Genomic DNA, 9,601 nt, shown 5'->3' on the forward strand with positions numbered 1-9,601 from the left:
GGTGGTTGAGGTCCCCGGTGATTCATTCCGGAAAATCGTTCCTTCCTCTGAAATGGACTGTGATCACTACAGATGCTAGTCTATCCGGCTGGGGTGGAGTGATGGGGGTTCAGTCGGCTCAGGACCTCTGGTCGATGGAAGAACCCGAGTTGCCGATCAATCTGCTCGAATTGAGAGCGATCAGGCTGTGTCTCCACACATGGTCGATGAGACTTCAAGGGCATCCGATCAAGATGCAGTCAGACAACGTAAATCACCAAGGGGGAACAAGCTTAGCCGCTGCACAGGAGATCACTCGCATACTTCGGTGGGCAGAGCGGCACGTACATGGCCTTGTGTAGTGTGTTGGCATCTGTAGGAGTTAGTGGGTGTTCTGTGTACCTTCAACACAGTATACACCGATCGTTATCGGACGATTTTTGCGTTCTTGCTCTTCTGTAGTGGTTGTTGTATGCGTGCCCTGACCGCAGTATACACTGCTATATCCACCTATATAGCTAGCTATATTTCTCTTTTTTAATAGAGCTTGCAGTCAGTTGTAGGAGATTCTGCGTGCTCTGAACCCAGTATACACCGTTATATCCACCTACATAGCTCTTCTCTAATGAAGCCATCTGCAGGAGTTAGTGGATGTTGTGTGTGCCTCCAGCACAATATACACTACCCAATTGCTGGCTTTCCCATCTCCTTTCAGGCCATTACCATGTCTGGAAGGCCAGCAAGGAGAGGCAGACAGGCGCGAGCCGATAAAAGAGGGCAAGCGGGCTCTGTGTCTAGAGACAACAGTGCTGGTCGTGGACGCGGGGCATCATCATCGTCATCCGCACGTGGCCATAGGACACGCTTGTCCTTCTTTTCGGCAGCTGGACATGTTGAGCCGCAACATGCCAACGACTTGGTAGAGTGGATGACCAAGCCCTCTTCATCCTCCTCATCCTCTCACCCAGGCTCAGGGTACTGGCAAAGCAGCTGCCACGTCCTCCTGAGGAGTCTCCTGAACTCTTTGAGCACAGTGTTGGGTACATGCTCCAGGAGGATGCCCAGTGTTTTGTAGGCTCTGATGATGATACTCAGCTAGAGGAAGGCAGTAGCGTGAATGCAGAGAGAGGGGATGCTCAAGAAGGACCGCAATCTGGCAGTCGTGTTCCACAAGCTGCAGCATACTGCCAGGTTTGCTCCGGCGATGATGAGGGAGGGGATGATGAGGGCACTGACTCCACGTGGGTGCCTGGGAGGAGAAGGAGGAGGAGGCACATGTCCAACGAGGCAGGATGCCCTCCGGGGGCCAGCTTAGGGGCAGCACACCGACTGAATCACACCGCAGAGCTCCGCCTGTGCAGGGCGCTGCCTCTGCGCGTTATTCTAAAAGTTCTTTGGTGTGGGCCTTTTTTGAGACGAGTGCATCAGATCGCACTGCTGCCATTTGCAACATATGTCTCAAGCGTATCTCGCATGGCCAAAACCTCAGCCGCTTGGGCACCACATGCTTGACCAGACATATGTTGGCCTGCCATGCAGCTCATTGGCAAGCGTACCTCAAAGACCCACACCAAAGAACAAAGCGGACCTCTCCTTGCTCCTCATCAGCTGGCATCTCCAACCCCACTAGACCTTCAGTCCCCTCTGAAACCTGCTCTGAGAGGAATGAAGGTGTAGAATTGGGTGTGTCACAGCCAAGTGCTTCTGGACACTCTGCTAGCAGTACACCCACGTCCGATTATAGCAGGCAAATGTCCCTGCCCCAGCTGCTGGACCGGCGAAATAAGTTCACTCCCAGCCATCCACATGCCCAACGGTTGAATGCTAGCTTGGCTAAATTGCTAGCACTTCAACTGCTGCCTTTTCAGTTGGTAGACTCGGCCCCCTTCCCTGAGTTTGTACAATGTGCGGTTCCTCAGTGGCAGGTCCCCAAACGCAACTTTTTCTCACGGAAGGCGATTCCGTATCTCTACCGGCATGTGGAAGGCAATGTCCTTGCCTCGCTGGACAGGGCGGTCGGCGGTAAGGTGCATATTACCGCTGACTCATGGTCCAGCAGGCATGGACAGGGACGTTACCTGTCTTTCACGGCCCATTGGATCACTCTTCTGGCAGCTGGGAAGGATGCAGGACAAGGTGCAGTAGTGTTGGAGGTTTTTCCGCCACCACGCCTCCAAAATCCTACTATTGGTTGTGACACACCTCTCTCCTCCACCCCCCCTCTTCTTCCTCCATGGCCTCTTCCAGTGGACTCTGTCCTCAGAACCAGCGGTGCTCTGTAGGCGTTCCAGGGGGTACGCAAGTACGTAGGCAAAACAATGCCATGCCGTGCTTGCGCTGGTTTGTTTGGGGGACAGGAGCCACACTGGGGCGGATGTTTTGTCAGCTCTGCAGGGGCAGGCTGAGAGGTGGTTGACGTCATGCCAACATAAGCCAGGAATGGTGGTTTGCGACAATGGCACCAACCTCCTCTCCGCCCTCCGACAGGGACAACTGACCCATGTGCCCTGTGTGGCTCACGTCCTTAACCTGGCTGTGCAGCGGTTCTTGGGCAGGTACCCGGGCTTACAGGATGTCCTGTAGCAGGCCAGTAAAGTCTGTGTGTGCATTTCCGCCGATCATTTAATGCCTGTGCTCGGCTGGCTGAGCTCCAAAAGGAGTTGAACCTGCCCAAGAACCGCCTTATATGTGACATGCCCACCAGGTGGAACTCAACATTGGCCATGCTGCAGCGGCTGCACATGCAGCAGAGGGCCATCAATGAGTACCTGTGCAACTACGGCACCAGGACAGGGTCGGGAGCTCTGTTTTTTTCTCACCACGCCAGTGGGGCATGATCAGGGATGCATGCACTGTCCTGTCACCGTTTGAGGAGGCCACAAGGATGGTGAGCAGTGACAGTGCATGCATCAGTGACACTGCACCTCTTGTCCACCTCTTGGAGCATGCGCTGCGTGGAATAATGGACAGGGCACTTGAGGCAGAACAGAGGCAGGAAGAGGAGGACTTCCTTGCCTCTCAAGGCCCCTTTTATCCAGAAAGTGTTCCTGCTGTGCCACCCATCACACAGGAAGAGGAGGAGGAGGAGGATTGTGTCAGCATGGAGGTGGAGGCTGGCACTCAGCATCAGCAGCAGCAGTCTTGTAGGGATAATTTACAGTCCCAAGAAACCTGTGGACTTGTACGTGGCTGGGAGGAGGTAGCTGCGGATCATGTTGTCCTTAGTGACCCAGAGGACTCCGGACCGAATGCCTCAGCTAACCTATGCTGCATGGCCTCCCTGATCCTGCAAAGCCTGCGGAAGGATCCTCGTATTCTTCGGATCAAGGAGAGGGACCATTACTGGCTGGCCACTCTCCTTGATCCACGGTACAAGGGTAAGGTTGCCGACCTTATCTTGCCGTTGCAGAGGGAGCAGAGGATGAGACATCTCCGGGAGGCCTTGCAGAAAGGTCTGTGCAACGCGTTCCCAGAGACTGGAAGGTTACAAACTCCTGGTCCTGGACAACGTGTTGCTGAGGCATCGGTCAGAAGGAGCGGTGGAGAAGGTGGCCGTCTGCTTTCAGACAATTTTTTTAGTCCGCAGCCCCAAGGTATGATCGGTTCCAGCAGCCATCGCCAGCGTCTGATTTACATGGTGCAGGAATACCTAGGGGCAAGGTCAGACTTGGACACCTTTCCCATCGAAAATCCTCTGGCTTACTGGGTCTTGAGGATGGATCACTGGCCAGAGCTTGCACAGTATGAAATTGAGCTACTGGCCTGTCCTGCATCCAGCGTTCTTTCGGAATACACCTTCAGTGCTGCTGGTGGCTTTGTTACCGATCACAGGGTGCGCCTGTCCACCGACTCAGTTGATCGACTGACCTTCATCAAGATGAATCAGTCTTGGATCACCCACAGCTACCAAGCACCTGAAGCTGATGTAACCGAATAATTTTTTTAGAAATATCACATCCCTTCAAGACTGCCTATGCTGATGCTGAGTGACGGTCCTGTTATGTTGATTGTCTATCCTCTTCCTCCTCCGCTGATATGTTGGAAGAACATTTTTGGTTCTGGGTGATGCCACCAGCCCAATTTTTCTGCCTCTGTTTAACAGGGGCATTTAATTACAATTTTTGATGCAATGCTTTGCAGCAGGGCTCATTCCTGCACTACAACTAGAGTGTATGGGAGAGGTTGCAGTGTCGTGGCACCAGCGCCAGCAGCCCAATTTTTCAGCCCCTGTTTAACAGGGGCATGTAATTACAATTCTTGATTTAATATTTCACAGGAGGGCCCGTTCCTGTGCCCACCCAGAGTAACGGTGAGGACTTAAAGTGTTGTGGCACCAGCACCACAACCACCAAAGGTAAATTTTTCTACCACTGTTCAACAATGGTATGTAATTACAATTCTTGATATAATCGTTCACAGCAGGGTGCTCCAGCACCCAGCAAGAGTCACTTTGAGGGCTTACAATGTTGTGGCAAAACCAACACCTTGTTCCGCCATTTCTGCAGAGCATATAGGGCAGGCCCCTACTTTCAAACATCCAACTTACAAACATCTCCTACTTGCAAACGGAAGGAGACAACAGCAAGTGAGATGAAAAGAGATGTACGACAAAACAAATTATACAGGGGTGATAACCCTTCCCTATGTTTTCCAAAAAGCTTAAAAATTGTTTTTTTGACTTTATTTTCTTTTTTTAATGTGTACGGGGTTCCACTTAATATCCGTACAAGACCCAAAGGGGCTGGTAATGGACAGGGAGGGCTACCCATGCCATTTTTCTCAATGATTTTCAACCATATTGCAGGAACCAAATATAACATATTAAAATGGTAAGCAGTTTTAAATGACGTTATTTCCGTTAAATGTCATTTTGTGCAGGGACTGTTCTAAACACGGGAAACACGCGGCACTTCACAGGCATACTATAGACACCCCCCCCCCCCCCAGGCACGATATTTAAAGGAATATTTAACTTTTTTTTTCAACTTTAATCGTCATTAAAATCAGTGCTCCCGCCAAAACTGCCATTTTTAAAAACATTTTGGGCATTTACCCATGTCCCCTGGGGCAGGAGCCAGGTCCCTAAATCCTTTTTAGGATAGTATCTTGCATATTAGCAGTTAAAATTAGCACTTTTAATTTTGAACGTTCGAGTCCCATAGACTTCAATGGGGTTCTAACGTTCGTACGAATTTGGGGTCCGTTCGAAAGTTCTGGTGCGAACCCCGGGGGGGGGGGGGGGGGGGGGGAGGTTCGGCTCATCCCCAGTTATTGCACTGTTTGCATTATTTCCGCATTCACTGTGGTCTTGGGGATCACTCCTGTTGAGGGTACCCTGTTGTGCGTGGTGGTTTTTTCACGCACTGCTGTTTTTTTTTGTGTGGGTAGTTTCACTAGTTCCCACTTGCCATGGTGGATAAAGTGGTGTGTGTCCCCCCCCCCCCACCCCTCATTTGGCACTGCTTGGGGACGTCCCATTTTGTTACAGAGGAGCTTTGTCAGTCGGTGAATATAAGAGAAAATAGGATTTTTTTGTACTCGCTGTAAAATCCTTCTGTAATTCACCCACTGACACAGCACCCGCCCCTCCTTTTTTTTCTCTGTTATACTGCTTGTTGACGTACTGAGGCTGTTAGGGCAGAGTGTGGGGATTGTAGCCTAAAGGACCCCGCCCCGGCTGAACTAAGAGTTCTGAGTTGTTTTACAACTTTGCCTAGTAATCTCCAGTGATAGGGCTAACAACCCATTTTGTTAGAGAGGAGCTGTGTCAGTCGGTGAATTACAGAGAAAAGGACTTTACGGGGAGTACAAAAATCCTTTTTTTTTTTTTTTTTCCCCCATCTTGTTTGAATTGTCAGATTCAAGAAATGAGCATCAGTGTCTGATTTCATAAGTAAGTTTGAGATTATTTTGGTTGTTTAGTTTGTCCAAAAACTGTATTGGATTACTTTCCTCTCCCTTCCATATTATGATACATTTATGATTGTATCGTCTATACAGAATAAGCTCTTCTGGGATGTCTGCATATATTCTTCCCATTTGTACATACAGATGTTTGCAACACTTGGTGCATATTTGGCAACCATGGTACTACCATTAAGCTGTCTAAAATATTCATTGTTGAACCAAAAATAATTGTTGCAAACCAAATGCCAAGGATCTAAGGACAACTTATTTTTGTTTTGAAATCAAATGTGAAAATGTATCAAGTGCCCACTTTGTGGATTCAATGGCTCCTTCATGACTGATATTTGTGTAGCGTGATCCTACAGCTGTCGCTATCAGATATCTATGTTGCGGATCCAATTCCAAAGAATTGAGTATCTGAATCTAATGTTTTGTATCCCGTTAAACACCCATGTTTGTGGAACTAATGGCTGTATAAAATTGTCCACATATTGCCCAAGTCTTGAGTTAAGTGACTGAAGCCCATTTATTATGGGCCTCCCTGGAGGTGTTGTCGAGGGGTATGTGTTTTTTTTTTTTTTTTTTTTTTTTTTTTGTGATTTCAATTGTTATGGTACTATTTTATTTTTCTTGCTTTTATATTACCATGTTATCTTATACGGTATCTGGTGGATATATTTCTTGTGGTTGAGAGCACATATATAATCTTAATGAATGTTTGTATATATTGATTATATAATCTGAGCAGGCTGATATACTTTGGCCCTAGTTGTAGCTCTCCCGATATCCTCTAGAGGGAGTTTTGATATTTGTATAATATAATTCAATTTTAGTCATGATAGTTGTATTTAATGCCTTGTATGTTCTACACCAACACCATTTGTTTTTAAATTATTATAATAAAGCTTATGATCTAGCACTGAATGGAGGGATGATTATCCACCCTATCGTTGTGGCGGGTTGTGTAAGCATACACGCTCGCTGAAATATAAATTGAAAGCATCACAGGTCTCCCAGCAACCCATTGAGAAAGTCACGTGACGGTGATGATGCGCGTGATTGAGGAGCCTGTGACACTACACGATAGAGCCTGGCAGCGCAGTGGCTGCAGACTCAAGTGGCGTGATCCAATCTGACCATTCATTCTGTGAGAAGCGCTCTGTATATTTCAAACACGTGGGTGTTTGTTTTATTTTTTTATTTTTTTCGCTGATCATTCTTGTCAGTATGAGAAACATTGCGCAATAATCTTTCTCCTTTGTTTTTTATGATTAAATATATGTCCTGGAGCGGAGGAAGCAGGATTATCTCTGATTCACTATCCACCTGGAATTTAGGACAAGTTTGACAAGTTTTTGGGATATCTCTATTAAATTGAAGTACTCCATGCGCCCTGGATTGGTTACCCTTTTTCTTATTGTGGACTATTGAATAAGTACCCTTTAATCCATCTGCACACATAACTAACTTAGCCCAGGGGCTTTGGTTTGTTTTGTTTGCACCGAGTCTGATTTAAATGTATTAATTTGTGCAGCCCAGTGGCTTGGTCTATCTGCACTTTTTTTCTAATTTATTTAATTTGTTTCTTCCCCTTTTTATTTATTTTATTTTATTTTTTATGTAGCCCCCAAAAGAGCTGCTGGTTATTTTTGGGCTTACCGTTACCTTCCGTTTTCCTTGTGACACATCTAGGGGATGTCCCATGGTAGATGACCCAGTAACTTGAGACTGCAGATAAAATCAATTCAACTGGATCTATTGTCAAACTTCAACCTTTGAACAGTCTTTCAACTTGGGATCAGAGGGTTGGGAAGGAATTCAGTTACTCTCAATGTCAGTCTATAAACGTTAAAGAACTTGCCTACTTTGACTGCATCCAGAGAATAGCCATTCGCAGCTGGATGAACACTCAGGTTGGACAGTCCCTCTCTCACAAGGCCTAGCAGCCAACAAGGTGCTTATTCAGGAACAAAGTCTTTGTCAGACGTTGCAGAACACATGGGAAACTAAGCTGTAGAACACTTGCAGGATACCTGGATCTTTCAGCCTGCTTGGCGATATCCACAAGACTGGATTCTCTTGGTTACTTCAGCCCTTCCAGGCTCTTGTTAAGAAAACTCAACTCACACATGGGGTTCTAAAGAGTCCTCACCTGGAATTCTCGAAGTCCAATGGGTCTCTCCCGGACCAGAGACGGCACCCATCCACCTCAGAATCCTCCTAGTTTCCATGCCTTGAGCTAGCCAGCCCCAAGGCATTAAAACCGTGTAACCACACCCCAGGCCATGGCCTTCCTGGGGCTGGTCAGGGGGACCAGGACCATGTAATCAGCACAGCATACTGGACCGGAACCCCCGAACCACATGACGTCCACATCTTAAATACCCTCTCCCAGAGCGCACAGTGGGAGTGCCACTCCCACTGACCTGACTCCAAGAGTAAATTAAACGCCCAACCAGACCATAGTTCCACACCTGCCACCAGAGACAGCGCCCCCCCCCCCCCCCCTGTGTGTCAGTCTGACTGGGCCATGAGATGTTCAGCCTGGCCAAAGGTCAAATTTAGGCAAATAGACCCAAACCAAACTGTAGTTTGGGTAAAGTTTAAATTTTGAAAACGCATAGCGCGTGCTCTTCAGGAGCTACAGTAATATATTAGAACTTTATTTACGATTTTGGCACTTAGCACTTTTTTTTTTAGCTGTACAGGCAGGGTCTTTTGAAGATGGCGCAACACTATTCACTTTTTTTAATATCCTAATTTTCTGGTTGACTGACCATTTGGAGTGTTTGCAGCTGCTTTCTATATAGGTATTTTAACCACTTGCTTACTGGGCACTTAAACCCCCCTCCTGCCCAGACCAATTTTCAGCTTTCAGCGCTGATGCATTTTGAATGACAATTGCGCGGTTATACAACACTGTACCCAAATGAAATTTTTATCATTTTTTTCCCACAAATAGAGCTTTCTTTTGGTGGTATTTAATTACAGCTGGGAGTTTTATTTTTTGCTAAACAAAAAAAGGTGCAAAATAAAAAATAAAATAAAAAATCATGTTTTAATAGTTATAAAATTTAGCAAACGGGTCATTTTTCTCCTGTTGAAATGTGCTGATGAGGCGGCACTGGTGGGCACTGATAGGCGGCACTGGTGGGCACAGATAAGGTGGCACTGATGGGTGGCACGGATGGTTGGCACTAAGGGGCACTGATAGGTACCGCTGATAGATGGGACTGATGGGCACTGATAGGGGGCACTGATGGGTGGCACTAGTAGATGGCACGGATATGTGGCACTGAGGTGCAGCACTGTTGAGGCAGATTGTGGTCACTGATAGGTGGCACTGTATGGCACTGTGGGCACTGATGTATGGCACTATGGGCACTGATGGGTGGCACTGCTGGGTGGCACTTTTATTAATAACTGGCAGGGGGCAGGTGGGCACTGATAAGTTGGTCGTGATCGGGACTGATTTCCCGATCACAGCTGCCGGTGATCGGGGCACGTAGGCCGCTCGTGCACGGGACGACGTCAATAGACGTAGTCCCGGCAAAGCAGGTCCGCGCTGTAGCCGTCATTCGGCTATAGCGCGGATCTCTAGTAGTTAATTTATCATCCACATTTGCACTTGAGTTTTTTTGGTTTTTGATTAATATTAATGTGATACTTGCATGATCATTAGCAGGGGAGGGCTGGCAGCCTTAGGCCTGGGGGG

Source organism: Lithobates pipiens, unplaced genomic scaffold (genome assembly GCF_037356315.1).
Source record: "Lithobates pipiens isolate NorthernLeopardFrog02 unplaced genomic scaffold, aLitPip1_a1.2 Scaffold_25, whole genome shotgun sequence".
Taxonomy (NCBI): domain Eukaryota; kingdom Metazoa; phylum Chordata; class Amphibia; order Anura; family Ranidae; genus Lithobates; species Lithobates pipiens.